Source organism: Juglans regia, chromosome 10 (assembly GCF_001411555.2).
Source record: "Juglans regia cultivar Chandler chromosome 10, Walnut 2.0, whole genome shotgun sequence".
Taxonomy (NCBI): Eukaryota; Viridiplantae; Streptophyta; class Magnoliopsida; order Fagales; family Juglandaceae; genus Juglans; species Juglans regia.
In genome coordinates, this window is record NC_049910.1 from 14,719,335 (window position 1) to 14,741,732 (window position 22,398).

Consider the following 22,398-nt stretch of genomic DNA (forward strand, 5'->3'; position numbering starts at 1 on the left):
GATAGTTGTTTCAAAAAAAGAAGGGTTAATTACACTTTGCCCCCTCCAACTATCACCAAATTCACAATGTGCCCCCGAAACTATTGATTGCATCAAAGTGGACCCTCTTACTTTTATAACGTCCCAATCCCCCCCTTCTGTCTACGATGAAAGTTAAATCAAACGGAAAACTCACCCACGTGCTTCTCACATGCTAATCCTTCATTGCAAAGACAAAATCACCCCTCACTCCATCGGTTTCCATTTCCCCAAACTGAACTTCATATTCAAAAATCTCCAAATCCATGGCCAAAACGACTCGTTTTATTAATGCCGAAAAATGGTTTTGTTTGAAAGTGAAGAACGTCTGTCTTGAAGCCATTAGGAGCGATGGAGAAATAAGCTGGGGTCGACTGCAAAAAAGGTGGGCAACGACGAACCCTAACAAAGCTGCCGACCACGGTGTGAGCTGCCGACCACGACGTCGGCGTCCCCTTCGAGCTGTTAGTGACTCCATTGCAAATGAGTTTTTTTGTAGAGCTCTCATTCAAATTGCTTTCTCCATCGCAGGTACCTCAGTGATTGTTAATATTGATAACAAATCTCCCGCCTTGATGTAGTTCAAGAATACTATAAATGACTGTACGTTGTAAGGTGAAAAAATGATTCGAGTTTATTGTAGCTCAAGAATGCTATAAATGATTGTACATTGTAACTCAACAATGTTCCAATTTAATTGCCATGATATTGATTCGATACCATACTTAGATAATGTTCTAGTTTAGTTTGTTAAGATTCTTTTCTCCTTTTGTATAAAGCTGCAGTAGTCTGTAAAGAATAATATTGATTCAAGTCTATAGAGTAGAAATTTTTTGGCTCATCAACCTCTCTTTTAACTGTTTCATTTCTACACTCATAATCCTGACATATTTTAACAGGTTGTGAAAGATGTCTACTGGTTCATCTAGCACAAGCTGGGGTGGTAAAGCACCACTAGATGGCCCATTTTGCCTTTGCAATGTATGAGCACGTCTAAGAGTGTCAACTACGGATGATAATTACAAAAGGAAGTTCTGGAGATGCCCATATTGGACTCCTGGTTGTCAACATGGGAGTGGAGACAGGTTTTGTACATTTTTTTATTGGGTAGACGATGACCATTGCTCCACGTGCGGAGATGTGGTTGGCCAGCTACGAGATAGACTCCGGATACGGAGTCGTGAGTTCAAGATTGAGAAATCCGAATTGGAGGCTAACTTAGTGATGGAGAGGGAGCGTAGGGAGCATATCCAAGAGTTATGCAATAAGTTGAAGGAAAAATCTACGGAATTGGAGGCTAAGTTAGTGATGGAGAGGGAGCACATGAAACATATCCAACAGTTTTTGTATGAGGAGAAGGAAAAATCTAAATATTTGCACAAGAAATACAATAATTGCACATGGTGTGGTGTCATTGTAATTGTTCTAGTTGTTGCTGTTATCTACATGAAAATGTCTCATTATGCTGATGAAGGTTGTCATTACTTGATGATAGCGTAGGATTGATTAATGTAATTTTTTAGATGTGTATTGACTGTGGTTGTTGTTTTGAATTTAATTGTTGTATTGAACATCACTTGTTGTATGTAATTTGGTTATAGAGTGAATTTTGTGACAACAACTTACTGTGTTGATAATGATTAATAATAATATCACCCTACATATCAAAATCCCTCAATTGGAACAGCAAGTCAATATTGTCAACAAATATTGTCACTCTAATAATGTCACCCTACTATAGACCATTACAACAAAAGTTTTCCAATAACAGTAATGTCATTAAGCCCTAACTACACCATTACAACAGCAAGTCAATATTGCCAATTTGGTCGCTTCTGTTTCCCCTTTTTATCTTCGTTCATCCTCTCCACACGTGAAGATGACTCTACATTCTTCCCTTTTGGCACTGATACATTAGCCTTGGCAGGAGGCACTTGGGTGTTGGGTGGCAGTTGACCAACTCTGAATTGCATGCCTCCCCTTCCAGGATTGCCCCAAGAACACAGTCTTCCTTGTGCTGGATTGCTTGTATCAACGTCTAAGTCCACAAACACAGGTCTACGTGTACTAGTCTGTGAGTGGTGGCCCCCAAGTCTTGCAGACTGCCTCCTGGGTGGTCGTTTGGCCAACATCTTTACACGACCCATATTGACTTGCAGTTGATTACTTTGGCCTGCCTGCGAAGTCTCTGACAAGGGAGTTTGCACTGTTGGACTTGTTTGCCATGTTGCCTGTGAAAGCGACGAAGGTGAAGCGTTCCCAGTTTGCATAGATTGGGTTGTTGGCTGTGAAGGCTCTGACATTGGAGGTTGTGAAATGACCTAGTACCACATTTAAATATAAATTAACATTCTCAACATTTTCAAGCAATATGTAAATGAATACTGTATAATAAATAAGGAAGAAGTAGCCACTAACTTGTTCATCTGGAAATGAAGGAGCTTGAAATTCTGCTGCAGAAGTGGAGGAGGGTGTGCCTGCGTTCCCACGCGGACATTTTCTTTTGTTGTGACCAACTTGATTACATCTCGAACAGGTCATATGCACACCAGTTTTCCTCAACTTGTTTGCTCCTTGTCGATCGTCCTCATTTCTTCTTCGATGTTTCTTTGGCCTCTCGGGTTGTTTCCTAACCTCAGGAGCAGTGGGCTTCTCGTATGTGGTAGTGAGCCACTGATCCTCACTTGGCATAGGGTAAATTAAAGGCTCGTATGCTGCCCTCCACATCTCCACACTATAGTAATGATGCATATATCCCTTGGGATCTTGGTCAGAATACACAATACATGTGTATGCATGCGGGCATGGAATACCTGTGATGTCCCATCTCAAACATGAACAAGTCCTCTTTTTCAAATCAACCACATATTGCCTACCAGCATTCTTAACTTCAAACTGACCACATCCTGCATACGTTGGAGTACAATAGATGGACAAATCATGCATAAGTTCAAGCTTTGCAACTATCCGAGGCGTGATTGTATTCTCCCATTTACTAATTGCTTCCATTTTCAACTGATATTGTCCCATCAGTTTCTTCCGTATGGTCTCCACCATAGTCACAATTGGCTTATCACGTGCTTGCAGAATATACGCGTTGAAACATTCACTAAGATTATTCACTACCAAGTCAGACTTTGAAAATGTGTTAAACCATGCTCTAGACCATTGTGATGGGTCTATAACCTTTAGGTAGTCATATGCAGGCTGACTGAGGGCTTTTAGTTCCTCCATAGCTCTCTCAAAGTCCCTTTTTGTGTATGCTGTGGCTGCCTGCCACAATTTCTCCTTTAAAGCCACACCCCTGTGGCCAGCATCTTGAAAATTGGCATATAAATGCCTGACACAAATACGGCTGTTATTGTAAGGCACCAACTCCTCCATTGCTGGTTTTAAACCCTACAAAAAATATTCAATGAGTGGCTCATTTAATAAGTTTTAGTTAATAGAATATATTGAAATATTTATAAAATTACCTTTTGTCTGTCACTGATAAATGTCCACCCGCTTTCAGGTTGTTGTCCAAGATCGGATATAAGTGTCTCAATAAACCATCTCCAACTATCCTTTAACTCTGCCTCCACAATGGCCATTGCAATTAGGTACATGTTATCATTTACATCCCTACCAACAGCACATAGGAGCTGCCTCTTAAATGGTCCTTTTAAGAAACAACCGTCCAAACCAATCAATGGTCTACAACCAGCCTTAAAACCCTCTCTACAGGCTGCCAATCCTACGTACATCCTTTGAAAAATAAGAGGTAACTCAGGAGCTATTCGTTCCACCCTAACTAACAAACAACTACCTTGGTTCCTTTGTTTCAGGGTCTCACAATAGTCCCATACCTTGGCATACTGTTCTCTATGGCTGCCAAATATGGTAAACTGAGCCTTCACTCGAGCACGATACAACTTCATTTTAGGAACTTCCACTCCCCACTTTCTCTTAATCTCATCAGCAAGTGCTTTGATAGGCACATTAGGTTGGCTTATAAACAGTGACATCATCTTATCTGCAATCCAAGATTATGTGACAATGGGGTTCTTATAACTCCTACTACAATCATGTCTTGGGTTCATAGACTTTATCTGGAAAGTTTGTTGCCCTCTAATCCAAGACCCATAAACCCGGTAAGGACATTTAGGGGTATTGCAGACAACAATAATCCTATCCCCATCATTCTTTGCAAATTTTATCGATTTACCTATATTTAGGTTCAACCTCCTTATTGTCTCTCTAAACTGTGCTGTAGATCCAAACTTCATTCCAACAAATATTTTTGGCTTCTCCAAGTCAACAGCTTGAAACTCGGGAAACTTAAAATCATGATGTCCTTCGTCACCACTATGGACAGGAGATTGAAGGACGTCACTTGGTGTCATATCAGAACAATTACCTGCTAATTGTTAAAGCAAGCACTGTTTAGCAAGTTCTGAAAAATGAACACTAAAATAATAAACAAGAAAATAGAAGAGTATTTTATACCTATGTCATCCTCCTCTGGCCACCTTGGACCACTTCTGTCTTGATTCCTCCCTTCATCTTCCTCATTCTCAGCATCTGAGGAAGATTGTGGCTCTTTATCATCAACTGTCACTTGAGACTCAACACCTTTACTCCTTAGTTGTGCAGGCTTTGACCTCGATGTTCCCACTGTATTGACATCAATGTCATACAACTCATCCTCACTACTCAACACTTCTTTCCAAAATGGATCATTAAGTCCAAGGCGACGTGCTTCTGCTTCCTCCTCATCCTCACTCACATCCTCCTCGACATGATGATCATGCAAAGAAGACTGGTGCACTGAAGTTCGAGAATGAGACACAAGATACAAATGAGCCATTTGTTGATCCTGAAGCGCAGCCACCATAGACAGCACATCATAGTCAGATGTAAGCAATTTAAGACCATTGTGCATCCCCAAGCAAGGGTGTCTATAGTAGACTAGGTCACCTGGATGGTAACCATACTTGGCCATAATCGTCTGTATCTCAATCCATGATAGCTGATCCTCATCATATGGTTCATGGTACACATCAGTCTTACCCCCAACATATTCCTCATTCTGCCGCCTATCAATTATCCCACCATGATGGACTTGAAATAACAAATTCCTCGTAGCCATCCTACAAAATATTGTCTATTAAATTAGTCATGGACCGTAGTCAATTATTAGACCAACCATAAAGTAAACAAAAGTAAACTATTGGACCAAACGGATAAATTTGGTCATTTTCCTATGCAAGAGACCACCTCTGTGGTCCATCTGTTACAACCCGACAATAAAGATAACAACAACACACTCATGTTATTGTGTTCTCAAACTGGGACAACTAACGCCACTCAGCAATGCACTAGCGTCATATTAGGAAGCATACAACATTGGACCCACCTATGTGCAATATTGGAGGTGGACATAATAAAAAACAGTACACTTTGACATTCCAAATTACTCAGTTTTACACGAAAAATATACAAATTCGATGAAGACAAAGATGAAGTCATTTTGAGATGGACTCACCTCTATGACACCCACTGCGCGAAGAAGACAGATACCAACTCGATGAAGATGAACGAAAATATTTTATGAAGCCACTAAGATTGGTGCGAAGACGAACGAACACCAATGCGAACAACAATCGATCGATGGTCACTAGTTTCCGAGTTAGGGTTTTCGAATTTCGGATTTGGGGATTTTTGAATATGAAGTTCAGTTTGGGAAAATGGAAACCGATGGAGTGAGGGGTGATTTTGTCTTTGTAATGAAGGATTAGCATGTGAGAAGTACGTGGGTGAGTTTTCCGTTTGATTTAACTCTCATTATAGACGGAAGGGGGGGATTGGGACGTTATAAAAGTAGGAGGGTCCACTTTGATGCAATCAATAGTTTCGGGGGAACATTGTGAATTTGGTGATAGTTGGAGGGGGCAAAGTGTAATTAACCCAAAAAAGAAATAAATACGTGGGAGGGAGAGTTTTGGGTGCCAAATTGTGAAAATTTTAGCTTTTCAATGACATTTTTATCCATTGAGATGTTAAGATGTACGTTTTCTATACATTAGATATAAACTCATTTAGTTAATCCATACAAAACAAATTTGAGAGATATATAAATATAATATTAGTATATATGATTGCTAATGGATATAAACAAAAGTATAGAATCTATATTAATTGATCATTAGATAATTACAAAGAAGTGTATGAGAACTTCCATATCAGCCCTTTGTCAGTCTTCAAATTTGAAATGTGAACAGATTTTAAAAAAAAATTATGTTCTCTCTTAAAATTGATGTAGTAAAGTATGAAGGTAACATACTCCCACTACTATACTTATACAACTAGTATACTATATAACATGCTATACATATATAATATACTATATTACATGTGTGTGTGTGCGCGCATGCGCACTGAATAAACATTAACAAGAAGTGTTGTACTAGTAGCAATCATCGTTAGACAGGTGTTCCTCAACAAGTCATATATGCATCACTTGTTTAAAAAGAAAATCTTTAATTATAAGAAAAGTAAAAACTTACTTTAGAATATTTAGAAGCCAAGAAATATATATATATATATATATATAAACATTAATCCAAATACGTTTTAGTGTAAAAAATATAACATTCAAACCCAAATTAAGCATTCAAAGTAGTTCACATACTTAGTTCGAACATTAATGAAAATGAATTCGAGCTTATAGTACTTATCAACTTTCAAACACAACATAGATGTCCAAAATTAACGTACTTCGTTCGAATGTTAATTACAATACATGCGAACTTAATGTAAACATGATGGAACATATTACAACTAATGTTGAAATGTAAGAGAACGTTCGAACACAAATTTCAATGTTGAAACGTTCATTCAGTAAACATTAATGGATATACATTCCAACTTGAAAATGCGTTGAAAGCTATTATACATAGGAAAATGCTACTATGTCCAACTTGAGAGAGTCATACTGGCTGCGAGAAACCCTAGCAAATGTAGCCAGCGACTGCAGTCTCAGCCACAAACCATGGTAGTTGGGCCTTTGCAAATCGATCATTAAATGCTAGCATTTATGAGTCCCAACCAACTGAATCCCTGATTCAGTGGTTCATGATTCTCTAGTTTGTCGAATCGTCCGTCTCTCATTTGATTAGCCAGGTTCTTTCCAGTTTCTAAGTATTTCCAGATATCGCTAGTCTGCTCGCCTCTGGTTCTCTCTTAACTCTTTCTAAATTGTAGTCTTGTAGGTCTAATCATCTAAGATGAGTACGTCGAAGTGGTGTGACTGGTGTCATCAATTTCTCAAATTTTGCTAACTCGTAGCCCCTCTGCTACCATAAATCAATAATTACGATACATATGCATGCTTTGTGACTATACGTCTATGACTTCGATTGATATGAAAATGGCTTTTTTTATTTTGTAATGCCAAAAAATGGTTTTTTTTCCTATCTGATCTTGCTATTGTTTGCACTATATGTTACTTGCAAGAGCTTATTATTATTCATATGGAAAATTTTGATTTGAGATAACCTTGTGAAGAAAGAATTTAAAAATATGTACTTGAAGCAAAATTTTCAGTCCACAGCACCATGAGTTTAACTTATTTCTCGTCTTTGACTCTATGTTTATATTTTTTTACTATAGATTTTAATTTTTTTTCATTTGTTTCTCTGAGTTGTCTCGGTTTGTTTGTGTATATTGTTGTGTAGCCTGTGTTTGTTAATAATGTCTGCACATAGAGTTATATAGGTGCTTTGTTTTGATGATACTGTCTAAAATCATCAAAAGCCCTAAGTGATTTATGTTTATACAATATAAACTATGTGGTTTTATGTTTATGGAGGCACATAGAGTCAACTCTTTGTTTTGATGAGTACAATATAAAATCTGTTTGAGTTTAACATATTTGTGTTGATTAATATTTTGCTATCTGGTTCTTTGTAGTCTATATTCTTGCTTGAAGTATCGAATGGGCTGATTAATATAAACTCTCTGGTAGACTGGTTTTATGTTTATAAATTATAATCTTCGATTCCTGCTTGAAGTTTCTAGTGGTGCGTTGCTTCTGGAGGCTGAACAAGTCATCGAGGCAAGGTTGTTTTCACATTGGTCGAGCAAATCTGTTTGACTTTATAATCTTTTTGTTGATTAGTATAAACTGTATGTTTATATATATATATATATTATATTTATGTAGGGGCCTTGCCTCTAGAGGCACATCAAGCCATCGAGGCAATGTTGTTTTTATAAGTGTCGAGTCAAATTTGTTTTTGACTTTATCTTATTTTAGTTTATTAATATAAACTGTATGTTCTATGTTTATATTCTTATTTTATATTTCTGGAGGTGCTTTGCTTCTGGATGCACATCGAGCAATCGAGGCAAGGTTGTTTTAAGAAGTATTGGTTCAAATTTATTTAACTTTAATTTGTAATTTAGTTTATTAATATAATATGTTTGGTTTTATGTTTACAATTGATTTATGTTAGAAAATGGATGATTGTATGAATAAATTTGATTCAGTGGAGGAGTATGAAAATTAAAATCTATTGGGATTAGCTTAGTAGAGCCTGTGTTTGATGATGATAGAGACACTGCAAATATTGAGGTTCCTAATATAATCATCAATGAGGGCCCAACTGAAGTGCAAACGAACCACCTATGAAAGAAAGAAGAGAAAGAGGACTCTATTGTATGGAATGATTTTGTTGAAATTGAACGAGATGGTACTAAACAACCTCAATGCAAATGGTCTAAAAATTTGTTAAAAGCATCTCGATCGAGTTCTACGACTACACTACGTAGGCACTTGCTAACTTGCTTGTCATACACAGCCTCTAAGAAAAAGCAGAGCTTTTAATAGTTGAGTCTAAGGAGCCAGACAATGGGTTCACTATGCCAAACTTTACCCATGATTGTAATAGGGTGAGAGGGATTTCCTCTCATATAATACTTTACCATAAATATCCATTTTCTTTTATGGAGCACGTTGTGCTTAATAAGTTTATGAGTGCAAGCACTCCATATTGAAAAAAGATGTATCAGGCTGCTGCAAAGGAGTGCATGAGAAATTATGAGAAAAAAAAAAGACAAAGTTAAAGGCTTTACTTAAAGCTGTTAACAAAGTTCATATCATACTTGACATGTGGACTTATTGTAAAAAACCTTTCATATATGGTAGTGACATGTCATTTTATTGGTTGACATGTTTAGAGGTGCGTTTTTGTAATGTACCGCCTCCTCATATTGGCCTACTTATTGTCAATACTTTACAAAAGTTTTTTCATGATTGGGGAATTGAGAATAAAATTAGATTAATTATTGTTGACAATTTAAGTTCTAATGATGTTACAAATAAGATCTTGAAAGATGATTTTTGATTGAAGAAAACATTGTTTGTTTGAGAAAAAATATTTCATGTACAATGTTGTGAGCATATAACTAATTTGTTTGTGCATCATGGACTTGGGGAGATTAGGGAGATCGTTGACTGTGTGAGGGATGATATAAAATATCTGGTAGTATCAGAGTGTAGGCTAAAATAATTTAGTGAAATTGGATAACAGTTGTAATTGCCTTCAAAGAAACTGATTTTAAATATGCCTACAAGATGGAACAACACACATTTAATGTTGGATGCTACAATTCAATTAAAAGAAGTGTTTTTTAGATATGGTGGTAAAGATAACAGTTTTGAATGGGTTCGAAGTGTTGAAGATTGGGAGCAAGTTGAAAATGTTTGGGAACTACTTGTAATTTTCAATGAATTAACCAATATTGTATCCAGAAGTGATTACCCAACATCAAACATATTTATTTCTGAAGTATGAAAAATGAATGACATCTTAGGTAAGAAGTCTAGAAATGAGCATGAGTACATGAAATCAATGGTAAGAAAAATGAGTTCTAAGTTTGAAAGATATTGGAGAGAGTGTAATTTATTGATGGCAATTTCTACAGTGTTAGACCCCAGGTTCAAGCTGGTGCTAATCCAGTTTTATTTTCCCTTTAATTTATCAAGATCCAGAAGTTTCCAAGAATATTTGGCATGTCTCTCAAGTGATGCATGAATTGTATGATGAGTATGTTAAAGAATACAATTTGACTATTGAGGCTCAAAGATAGCAGGAACACGCTCGAACAAACTTATCCAATGGTTCCTCCAGTGTAGGGAGAAGCATGCAAAGTGGTCATTCATTTTCTTTTGTTAGAAGTATTAATACAATGCAACCGATCAAATCAGAACTAAAAAATTATTTAGAAGAGTATATATATCTATAAATAGAGTTCATATGCAAGTTTCAATGCCTTGAATGGTGGAAAACAAATACTCTTCAATTTCGAACTTTGTCCAAATTGGCCTGAGATATATTGGCAACACCAATTACCACTGTTAATTCAGAATCAACTTTCAGCGCATGTGGTAGAGTTATTAATCCTCATCAAGTTTTTGTCAATTGAAACAGTATAGATGTTGTTATGTGGGTCTGAGTTAAAGCATTATATGCATTTAAAATATCATTAACTATGACAATATATTTAAACTTTAAGTTGCTAGTTTATTATCTTATATAAAAAAAATTTACAAAAATACAAACTGATTTTTTTTTTTTTTTGTCAATAAAAAGATGTTCCATCAGTAACTCAAATTCTCTTGCTATAGGTGAAATCATGAAAGTATTTCAATTTGATAATATGTGATCTAATCGCAGTTTGTTTTTATTTTTGTATGTTTGGTGGATGAAGATAATTTTGTTGAATGATATAACAGTTAAGGTAATTCTAACTCCCCACCATCTAGTCGATTAAATTTTATTGAGGCAAATTCAATTTTGCATTATTCTCAAACATCCCTTAATAGTATGACTAAGTTAAAAGTATTTGAGTAATCGTAGAAGGGATTAAAAATTAGCTTAATCTTTTTATAGTGTGTATCAATATATGCAAGTTGATGTCATGGTGATTTTATTGAAGTTTGGTGTTTCCAAATTAGTGTATGCAGGTATAGTTGCTAACTTGATGTCATGTTGAAGTTTGTTTGCATCTTAATACTTAACTGCTGGTTTATTATCTTATAAGAAAATTTATAGTTTGTATGATGTTATCTCTGATGCTATCTCAATGACATCAGTATAGTCTATGATTTTTTATTAGGACTGTATGATACTAGCTTAATCTCAGTGGGATCTCTAGACTCTGATGTTATATCTGATAGTTCATTTTATTTGATTGATTGTTATACTGTGTAAGTACATATTAGATATGATATGAATAGACAATCTGAGAGGTCTGTTAATTGTTATTGCAATTATTCAAAATCACCATTATGACATATTAAATTTTGTTGACGCAAATAAAATTTTGCATTCTTGTCAAATATCCCTTGATAGTATTACTAAGTTAAAAGTAGTTGAGTAATCATGCAAGGGATTCTAAACTAACTTAAATGTTTTTAATGTATTAGTGTATGCAGGTTGGTGTTATGTTGATTTTGTTGAAGTTTAATGTTTTGAAATTAGTGTATATATATAGGTATAGTGCATAAATGGACTTCACTTCACTCAGGTATAGACCTAAGACTGTAGACTGTTTTCTAAGTTTGATGAAGTTTGTATGCATCTTAAAATGATATCTCTTATGGTTTATTTTATTTGGGGATTTTTAATTTATATTTTATATGGTGTTAGTACATCTCAGTGATATCTTGTATGCTAATTTGTTATATTGCTTTATTTTATCTGTGCTATTTGGGGACTTGCAGGAATCCATTGTTACGTCTGGGGCTGTACACTGCCAACCATTTGTCAAGATCAGATTATAGATTACGAGTCAACGTTGCTATCTCCATAGACTGTGCTTGAAGTAAATGGAGGAAAGCTTCAAGTTGCATAGAAGATGTGATTCGTGAAGATTGAGGACTCTAGAAAGCATTTTTTATTTTAAAGTTTAATGTACCATAATTTATAAGCATTGTTAATTTGTTATATATATTTTTTTAAAATTGTTAATTTATAATATAACGGCTTGCTGCTCCTGACGTAACTTTGTATTTTATTGTTAATTTATTATATTTTAAAGTCTTTATTTATTTTGAGTTTGTTATAAGTTATTTAGAAATAAAAAAATCACCCATCTCGAGCCGAGTCAAGCTAAGCTCAATCTCACCTCGAGATCAGACCAAACCTCGAGCCGAGCTTTAGTTTATATTTCATGTAAACGAGTTGAGGTCGAGCGAGATTTTGGGCTCAGCTTATAACAAGCCGAGCTGAAGCTCGTTAGTATTTCAAACGGGTCGAGCTTGGACATATGCTCGCTCGAGCAGAGTGCTCGAATACAACACTAGTTATAGTCAAAGCTACAGCAGATGGACCAACTTGGCCTGAAGTCTTGCATTGGCTTCTTGGGATTCGATCGGGTTTTGGGTTGATAATGCATGAGTACAGTGAAAGCAAGCATGCTAGACCTATGTGGAGGATTTCCCAAGAGGAAAATCATAGACATACTGGTTCAAGTTTTTGACATTACTTTTTTTGTGTCCTTGCAAATCCTAAACAGGCTGTTTTAACTTGGCCGTATAGCTAGTTCAGCGAGTGAACTCTCTAATAGATTGTACCAGCTGGTTGAACAGGTGAAATCTCTTGGCATTATAACAAATTCTGAGATCAAAACTCACTTTCCTCTTTCCTGGACAGCTGATATGTGGGGATCAGGAAGATCTCTTGGACTGTAAAAAAAGGAAGAAAGAGAAACAGCCAAAAATATATTTCCAAGTCAATCAACACCATGAAGACAAAATGGTCTGCCATGTTTGAATTTAAGCTATCTGTGCCTGTATCGGTTTGCATATTAAATGCTAGCAATTGAAAACGAAAGACAAGTAAAACCATGTTTTTCAGACTAATTCCAAACTTCATCAAACCCACGTGAAAAACTAGTCAAATTCGAAGGTTCCAGGTTTGATTGAGGCGACAGAACCAAACAGTTTCTAATGTTTGAACTCCAATTTTCAAACCATACGTTGACAAAGCTGACACTAGTGGGGAGAAAATTTTTCAGCAAAACCAATCATTTATATTATTGAACAAGTTACGGTGTTTCCCTTGCAAAAGAGAAATATTCATCGTCATAAGAAAACCTGGTACATGAAGCTTCCAGAATTATACAAAAAGATGACAGATATTCAACACAGTATGAAAGACTTTCAAAAGAATAATGCAGAAAAATCAAGAGAGACTTCTCAAACCCGCGTCCTACAAGAACTTCTCGATGCTGGCAGTTAGTGTCACAGCACCAATCACGGCATCCTTCTTCTCACCATTGATGAAAATCATGATTGTTGGGATGCTTCGAATTCCGAATTGGGTTGCGATTGAAGGACTATCATCAGTATTGAGGTTGAAGCATTTGAGCTTCCCAGCATATTGCATTGATAGTTCACCAATTACTGAATGGACCATACGGCAGGGCCCACACCATGGAGCCCAAAACTCAACCAGAACAGGCCCTTCAGCCTTGAGATCATGTGATTGCCATGTAGCGCATCGGTCACGGTAGGAACTGAAGTTTTGAAAGACACTGATCAGTCAACTCAACTTATATAAATCCCGCATGAAGAAACATTTGGGGGCATTTCATGGAAGAAACTAAAAATCCATCCAGTCTATTAATTCCAGTAATTACAAAAAGAATCTGCACTAAAGATTTCTGGATAGTTAACATTGAAATTCAATTAACAGAATAGAACCCTACAAAGATAGAGGAGGCTGTTTAAACTTTAAACATGCATAGTGAGACTTTTAGCTTCGGTCCAGATTACGCCCCACACGTCAGCTTCCTAAAGCAGATATGTTTCTCAAAGATTATTAACAAAACCCCGGTTTTCGTATTTTGCTGCCTAGGTTTGGCAATTCTTGTTGCTGTGTTGGGTTTAAATCGTTCACATCGGTTCATGTTATACATCAACCTGATCCGTTTAATTAAACAGATCAGATCCCTCAACCCTAAAATACCAATTTCATGTCGAGTTCGTGTCGGATTTATGGTTCATGAAAAAAATTGCCAGTCTAAATGCCGTGTCATATTCAGGTGGTATATGAATCAAACCCAACCTTACCCATTTAATTAAATGAGGTCCACTTAGTCCTAACCTGCTAATATTTCGTAAAGTTAGCGTCGATTTTTAGATCGTGTCAAAAATGGCCAGCCTTATTTTCACCACCCCACTCTGGTCGCCAGCCTAGTCATCAAGATTTTTAGAAGAAATTTTTTTATTCTCCATACGAATGCACATAGATGCTAAGAGCAATTAAATTGACTGGGCAAAGGTACCCCCAAATCGAAAGTAGAAAGGAAAGATAAAAGAGGGAATAAGAAGATAACAAATACAAGAGAAATCAAGGAGGCAGAAGCAGTAAATATAAAGCCCAACAAACATTGAGAGCAAAAGATGAAACAAATGGGTTTTTTCCCAAACAGTATCAGACACAATTTTTTTTTTTCTTTAATAAAAACGAGGTCAAGCCTCTCATTATTAAACCCTTACTAAGGTGGAGGAAACCATGATTACAACATTTTTTCGAAAAAAGAAACATTAATGACGAATATATGGAATACCTAATAAGTCTAGTCGAACAATTCCCCAGAGCCCTCCTTGCACCAAATCTTCACGTATAAAATCAACGATTCTACCCATTGTGCCCTCTTTTGCCAAAAAATCTGTTGTCATGTTAGCCTCTCTAAAATTATGTCAAAAACGAATTTTGAGCAAAGTGACTAAAGTTTTAATCTCCTCCCAAAAATTCCAAAAAATCCAAAATTTGCATATCCCGGAAGCTAGCCAATCCATCACAATACTTGAATCAGATTCCACTAATAAATCTCTCAATCTAAGAGATTGACACAAGCGAAGACCATCAAGAAGAGCATGACACTAGGCAATAGTATTTGTCGCATGACCATAAAAGTGTGCAAAATCAGCTATCACCTTACCCCTTGAATCCCGAAGTATGCCCCCACCACCGGACCTCCCCGGATTTCCACAAGATCCACCATCAACATTAAGTTTAATTAAGCCTCTATCCAACGGCTTCCAAGCTATTAGTCTTGGTAATTTCCGACAAACCAGGAGCATAGGACAATTCAGATCTTGCAAATTTGAAAAGTCATTAGCACCCATCATTTTAAATTTCTTCAATTCATTTGAAATATCTCTTAAATTCACTTTCACTATTCTCAAAATTCATTTCCAATCAAAATTAACTCCCTCCATCTGAGAAACACATCTAGCCCTCCAAATAGCCTAAGAAATAATAATGGGCAGCACACCTCGAACCCAACCAACCTGTGAAGAAGACATCGCACACCTCCACCATAGCACCATCATCCCATCCCAAGTCAGAACCCGTGGCAACCGAGTCCCGCAAATTACTGCAATATAAAATCTCTCTCTCACTCTCTCTCTCTCTCTCTCTCTGAGTATATTAGTGTACAAGACCACTAAAATTTCGTTTGGTTTCACAAACCTTTGAAACTATCTCATTCCATATCATCTCAATATTTAAATATCATTCAAACACAAACATTTTTCAATTTCAAATTTTTCATCTAATCATTACAACTTTCCCAAATTTTCAAACAAAACAAAAAATAATTCAACGTTTTGAAATTCTAAAACAAAAATTATATTCTAACCCAATGTTTTTAATTTCGTACCGTACCGGCCGGTACGGCCGAAATTTTTCGTTTCGGCCGTCCGGCCGGTATAGGTACTAGATATATACCGTACCGGCCAAAATACCGGCCGTTTCGGCCTAATTTTCAAATTTCCGGCCTATATTTCGGCCGGTACCGGCCGATATTTCGGCCTGTGTTTTTTTTTTTTTTTTTTTTCAAACTACAAGTTTATTTTTTGACCCCCAATTTAGATTAGACTATTTATAATTTATATGTATGTATGTATTTATATATAATTTATTCATATATAAACTATTATTTTAGAATATAATTGTTATATATATTTATATATATAATTTATTCATATATCGACTATCCCGAAACGGTACACGAAATGGTACCGGTACCGAAATATTTCGTTCCAGTGTCTTGACCGGTACGCCATCCGGTACGGTATTCAAAACATTGTTCTAACCTGTTTAACTTTATAATTTTTTTATTCAACTTTTTCTCTCTTCTATCCCCAAAACTCCATAAAAATCTTAACTCAAACTATTTCATTACTGTTCACAAATTTCTCATCTCATTTTATTTTATTTGTGTAACCAAATGAGGCATTATTCCATTCCCTGGAACTACTAGAACTTCTTTTTTTTTTTTTTTTTTTTGCAGTTTCTATAATCTCATTAATCAAATTTGAGTCTCTAGTCCGAATACTGACCCTTCCCTCCAATAGAACAAAACAGAGCTGGTGATCCTCTACCAACAGTTGTATGATTGTATCCATGCAAAATTCTATAATTGGGGCAGCGAGATGAAGATGACTGAGTGAAGCAGCAAATTACCAAAGAGAAATGCTTTGGGTCCCGAATTCGGGACTCAAAAAGTGTCCCGAATTTATTTATTTATTTTTTTATTTAGTGATTAAGAAAGTATTTTTTAATATTATTATGAATTTTTTATTTTTTTTAATATTTATGATGATTAAAAAAATACATGAAAAAAAAAACAAAAATAAAAAACTCAAACTCAAAACTTAAAACTCAGCGTGTAAAGTGAAAACTTTGTAACATCCAAGCTCAATTTTGTTAAGGCTAGGATCGATGAGAATAATTTTATTGGCCTCACTAGCCCATGAACTTCTGCAAAGCCCCTTTGAGTTTATTGTATTTGTTGGCCATTTGATAGGTCTGACCCATGATTAAGCCCAAGAAACTTATAATACACACCTGACCCATTGGGACCCAGCCCATTTAAGCTACCTGATCATCCCATCCAACTCCTCTAATATTTGATCATCAACGAAACACCAGAACTCTAAGCGCCAACTCTCCAAGCTAGGCAAAAATGATGGGTTTGCTCCTTTGTGAATCCCACATCGGTGGGAGAAAAAAGAGAAGGAGGCCCCATGGCCTATAAAAGGGAGGCTTAGCCTCTTAGTTAGGTATACCAAATCATAAGCTTATTTAGTAACTTGTGACTCTAGTAAAATTCCTCTTTTAATTTTTCTTGTAAAAAGGAAAGAGGTGAGAGTTAAAGTTTTACTAGTGGGGAAGCTTTGTGGGTGTCATTTGGAGTGAGGAGAAAAATTGTGTGATTGTAATAATTTTTCACATAGTGTATTTTCTTCTCTGGGTCTGGTGGTTTTTTCTCCTATTTTGGGAGTTTCCACGTAAATTCTTGTGTTGTTATTATTTCTCTGTTTTTCTTCATATTTCACCAAAGGGTGGATCCTAGGGGGTGAATTTAGGAGGTCTAAATTCCCAACAAGTGGTATCAGAGCCACTAGGTTCTTTTTGGTGGGTGGAGCTTTGGTGTGGTAGTGTGGATACGTACAGTCTAAGGAGGTTCTGTCTAGGAGATTGGTATTTAAGTGGTCCAGTGTGACCCTCCAATCTTTCCTGGGAACCTTGAAGTTCTGTCTAGAAAAGAATAATCTTTTCTGGGAACTTACTTAGTGAGTACCATTCATTTCTACGGTAAAATTCATCGAGGCAATGTCAGGAAGTAAGGTTTCAAATTCTATCAGATATGAGGTGGAGAAATTTGATGGGAGAATCAATTTTGGCTTGTGGCAAGTTCAAGTCAAGGATGTTTTGATTCAATCAGGATTACACAAGGCATTGAAGGGCAGACCAACCCCTGAAGTCAGCAGTGATACTAGCGTGACTGATGAAACAAAGAGCAGATCTGTAATGAGCGATGAAGATTGGGAAGATCTGGATTTGAGAGCAGCAAGTGCGATACGTCTGTGCTTGGCCAAGAATGTTCTTGCAAATATACATGGAATATCTACGGCAAAGGAACTCTGGGAAAAGCTAGAAGAGTTGTATCAGACAAAGGGCGTCTCAAATCGGGTGTACCTAAAGGAGCAGTTTCATACACTGCATATGAGTGAAGGTACGACTATTTCAGATCATTTAAGTGTTCTCAATGGTATTGTCTCTGAGCTAGAATCTATTGGAGTTAAAATTGATGATGAGGATCAAGCCTTGAGGCTCATCTGGTCTCTTCCATCTTCCTATGAGCATATGAAGCCTATTTTGATACATGGGAAGGAGAAAATAATTTTTTCAGAGGTTACCAGTAAACTCTTTTCTGAAGAGAGAAGACTAGGTGGTGGAAGAAATGGTCCACCTATGAACTTAGCAGTGGTAGTAGCTGGTAATGGGAAGAAGAAGAACTCCATGAAGATGAAAGTAGTTTGCTGGGGGTGTGGACAATCTGGGCACGTCAAGAAAAATTGTCCAAGAGGTGGAGCAGGTTCGGCAAGTGGCTCCAAGTCAGTAAATGGAGATACTGATAATGAAACTAACGTTGTGTCCCTCTCCATGAAAGACGATGTCTGTTAAAGGGACATGTACATCCTCATGGCATGCCATTAATTCCCAAAGTTGTCATGATAGAGGATGTGTTAATGTTAGCTGGTCCACAAATTTGCACACAAGCATTGGTTTGGCATTAATGTAGGGTGTGTGGTGGAAATTTATGTCGATGGCTGATGAACTTCCAGAAAAGCCAAACGTGGAAGTTGCACCATAATTTTTCAGCAAAGTTATTTTCGACATGTGCCGAAATTGAAATGCTTGGAATTGGTTTATTCTGAGTGGGTATGCTTTTATGGTGGAGCATGATAGCAGAAGCTATGAAGATCTTCATTGCGGTGGAGCGTGGCTGTGGGATCAGCCAAAGTCGCAAGGTGGAGATTGATGGGTTTGCTCCTTTGTGAATCCCACATCGGTGGGAGAAAAAAGAGAAGGAGGCCCCATGGCCTATAAAAGGGAGGCTTAGCCTCTTAGTTAGGTACACCAAATCATAAGTTTATTTAGTAACTTGTGACTCTAGTAAAATTCCTCTTTTAATTTTTCTTGTAAAAAGGAAAGAGGTGAGAGTTAAAGTTTTACTAGTGGGGAAGCTTTGTGGGTGTCATTTGGAGTGAGGAGAAAAATTGTGTGATTGTAATAATTTTTCACATAGTGTATTTTCTTCTCTGGGTCTGGTGGTTTTTCTCCTATTTTGGGAGTTTCCACGTAAATTCTTGTGTTGTTATTATTTCTCTGTTTTTCTTCATATTTCACCAAAGGGTGGATCCTAGGGGGTGAATTTAGGAGGTCTAAATTCCCAACAAAAAATTGCAGTCATCTCCCTTTGAAAAATTCTCTCTTTCAAGAGAGAGAGCTAGGATAAGGTCATCCTCTCCCCAAAACATGTCCAGGCCTGCAGTGGGTCAAGTTGGACCTTATTTTCTCTCTCTCGTTTGCTGATATTACTCAACATACACAGTCCAAACTGGAACCAAGCATCTGCCAACCAACACAAGGAAGCCATAGGAGAGCCTCAGGGATCCTGATGACTTCTTAGATGCAGCCATAGAACTGTTCATCCGGATCGAATTTTTTTCCATGCCCGATCTGGAATCCAGTTATCCGGGTTTCAACCCGAAATAAACCATGGCCAATAACCGCATAAGGTTTGTGAGAGCTGTTTATGTCAAAACATATATGATTTCTACTCCATTTATTATCTATGTTTGATTATTTATTTTCTTTGTTTAAATATTTATTCTACTATATTTGGTAGTCTTTATTACTCAATAATAGATGGAAGAAGATTTTATGAGTTGTAATATTGGTACAATCCAAGGGGTTGGTGGTGACTCTTCTATTCTAGTGGATGTGGAGGAGCATGGTAGTCTTTCAACCCTTTCATTCACATATACACAACACCCCTTCATCCACATACCAATCGGTGGTATGGGAACACTTTACTAGAGTGGAACCTATTGACTGTGATAACTCAAAAGCTGAATGCAATTATTGTGCTAAGATATACAGTTGCTACTATAAAAATGACACTTCATCCATAATACACCACCTCTAAAATGCATGTGAAACTTCCCCTCTTAGAATTAAAGGAGTTCGAAAAAGCCAAACCCTAGTGTTAAGAGGGATGTGGAGGAAGAGTGTGTAGTCCACTTGTGAAATATGATGCAGAAAAACTAGGATGTCAGCTGCTAAGTTTTTTATTAGGTGTGAACTGTCTTTTAGACTAGTGGAGAGTTTGAGTCTCAATGTTGAAAATTATGGCAAAGATCTATTCCAACAAGAAGCTTCAGTTGGTAGAAATTAGATATGTTAGAAAGGTGCCAAGGAAAATATGGATGGATTATAAAGGAAGATTCCAAATATCACGACTAATCTTTGCTTTAACCCCCTCCATCAAAGCACAAGTTGATCATAGTAATTCAGCTAGTAGGATATAGCACAAATGTGTGGATCTTTTCAAATTGAGGCATGTTATGTGACAAGTCATGGAAAGCGCAAGCCACATATTGGCAAATATTCCAAAATGATTAGTTAATGTTACAATTAGAGCCCTTTGAAATTATTATAAAGAGTAACGACATCCTCCCAAGCATTGTGAGATCCAAGTCACCACCTTTCTATACTCAATTTGGGATATTATAATTTCCCCCTTAAATCTATGACAACCTCTACGTCATTCTATCATAGGTGACATATCTCCAGTCTCACACTTCTATTTAGAACCTGTCTCTAACGCCATTTGTAACAATCCAAGGAAAGCCAAGTCACATATGCACCTATACTCCAAAATGTAGTCAATGTTAAAGTTGGAGCTCATTGTAACTACCAAAATGGGCAAGAATTTCTCCCTCTCAAGAAATATAAAATTTCATTCACCATCTTTCCATACTCAATATGGGATTACACGTTATAATATGACTTGAGCGGTCATGCCTGAGCCCAAACATGAAGAAAACAACTTCGTCAAGATCACCAACCATGATGCAAGATGTTGACTTTCAAACTCCTATTTGATAGTATAGACTATCCTTATACATTGAAAAGCTTCAATCTAACATAATATCTGATGAATCTATTATTATCATGAACACAGATTCAAAACCACGTACAATATTATACATGTTGGTCACATATCATTGATCATGTTAATAAACGATTAATTAAATTGGAAAAGTTAAGAAAGTATAACATATAGGATATTGAATTTCGTCAGTTTTATTCTTCAACTACAGCATAATATATCATACTTTACCATAATCCAGCAATCTAACAACACCATTCAAAATATGAAAGTTATAACTTCCATAAATTCTAATTTAACTATATCAAGTGCATTAACTCAAATGTGGACTGAGATTCAGGCAAGAAAAACTTACTATCAAGAGAGGTTTCCTGAACTTCACAAAAAATGCAATCACTTGGCGAAGAACCCTCCAGTTTCTGGAGCTTAACGAAGAAACATATGGGTTCGAAGGGAATTGGATCCTGAGGCCAGATACTCCAGGCAAGGGCCCAGGTCTCAGGCTGCCGAATAGGGCAAGTGACCGATATAAAGTAATCGTCTTTGGGAGTGAAGGTCTGAAATTGATGGAATGAGAACAGAGAGCAACGAGTTCGGGTAAGGTTGCCATCGGAAATCTGACACTAGGGCTGGTCATATTGAGACAATAATATACGTATACATATAATGGATATAGATTGGAAGGAATGGAGAGATTGAAAGTCGGATGTGAGCAGTATTGAAACAAAGAAAGGAATTGTTGAAGGAGAGATGTTTGAAGAAATGCGCAACTCAGGACAGACTCAGTAAACGTTCTCAGTTTCTCATTACTGCCTTGCCTTCATTCATAACAATACACATATTTATAATCTCAGTACATAATAGACTCTGGACATTGACCAATCAAATATGGACAGTTGTACGAGAATATTTTTCTGTTAGAGGTCTATGTTCTAGAAGGATGCTGCAGACTATTTTTTCTGAACATTCTCTGTGATGTTGTGCTGTGGTAGAGGAACGTGCTGCATTGCCTTAATATCCTCCCATGTTTTAGGCAGCACAGTGAAAAGTGTGAGGCTTGAATGTAACAAATGGAAACGAGTAGACGAAAGAGGCTTTGTTAATATGTTTGCAATCTGATCCCGGCTTGAAATGAAGGAAACTTGTAATGTCTTAGTTGCCACATGCTCACGAACAAAGTGATAATCTAGTCCTACATGCTTAGTGAGAGCATGTGAAATTGGATTAACAGATAAATAGGTTGCTCCCAAGTTATCATCACACCATAAGGTAGGAGACTCAGTTAGAAAGACACAAAGTTCTTTTAACAAAGATTGTAACCAAATAAGCTCACATATGGTATTAGCTACTAAT

The 22,398-nt window shown here is 36.6% G+C and overlaps 1 pseudogene; it reads right to left on the reverse strand.

The window, feature by feature from the left end:
- Positions 1-13,126: 13,126 nt before the first annotated feature.
- LOC108980586 lies at positions 13,127-21,831 on the reverse strand (annotated as a pseudogene).
- Positions 21,832-22,398: the final 567 nt, after the last annotated feature.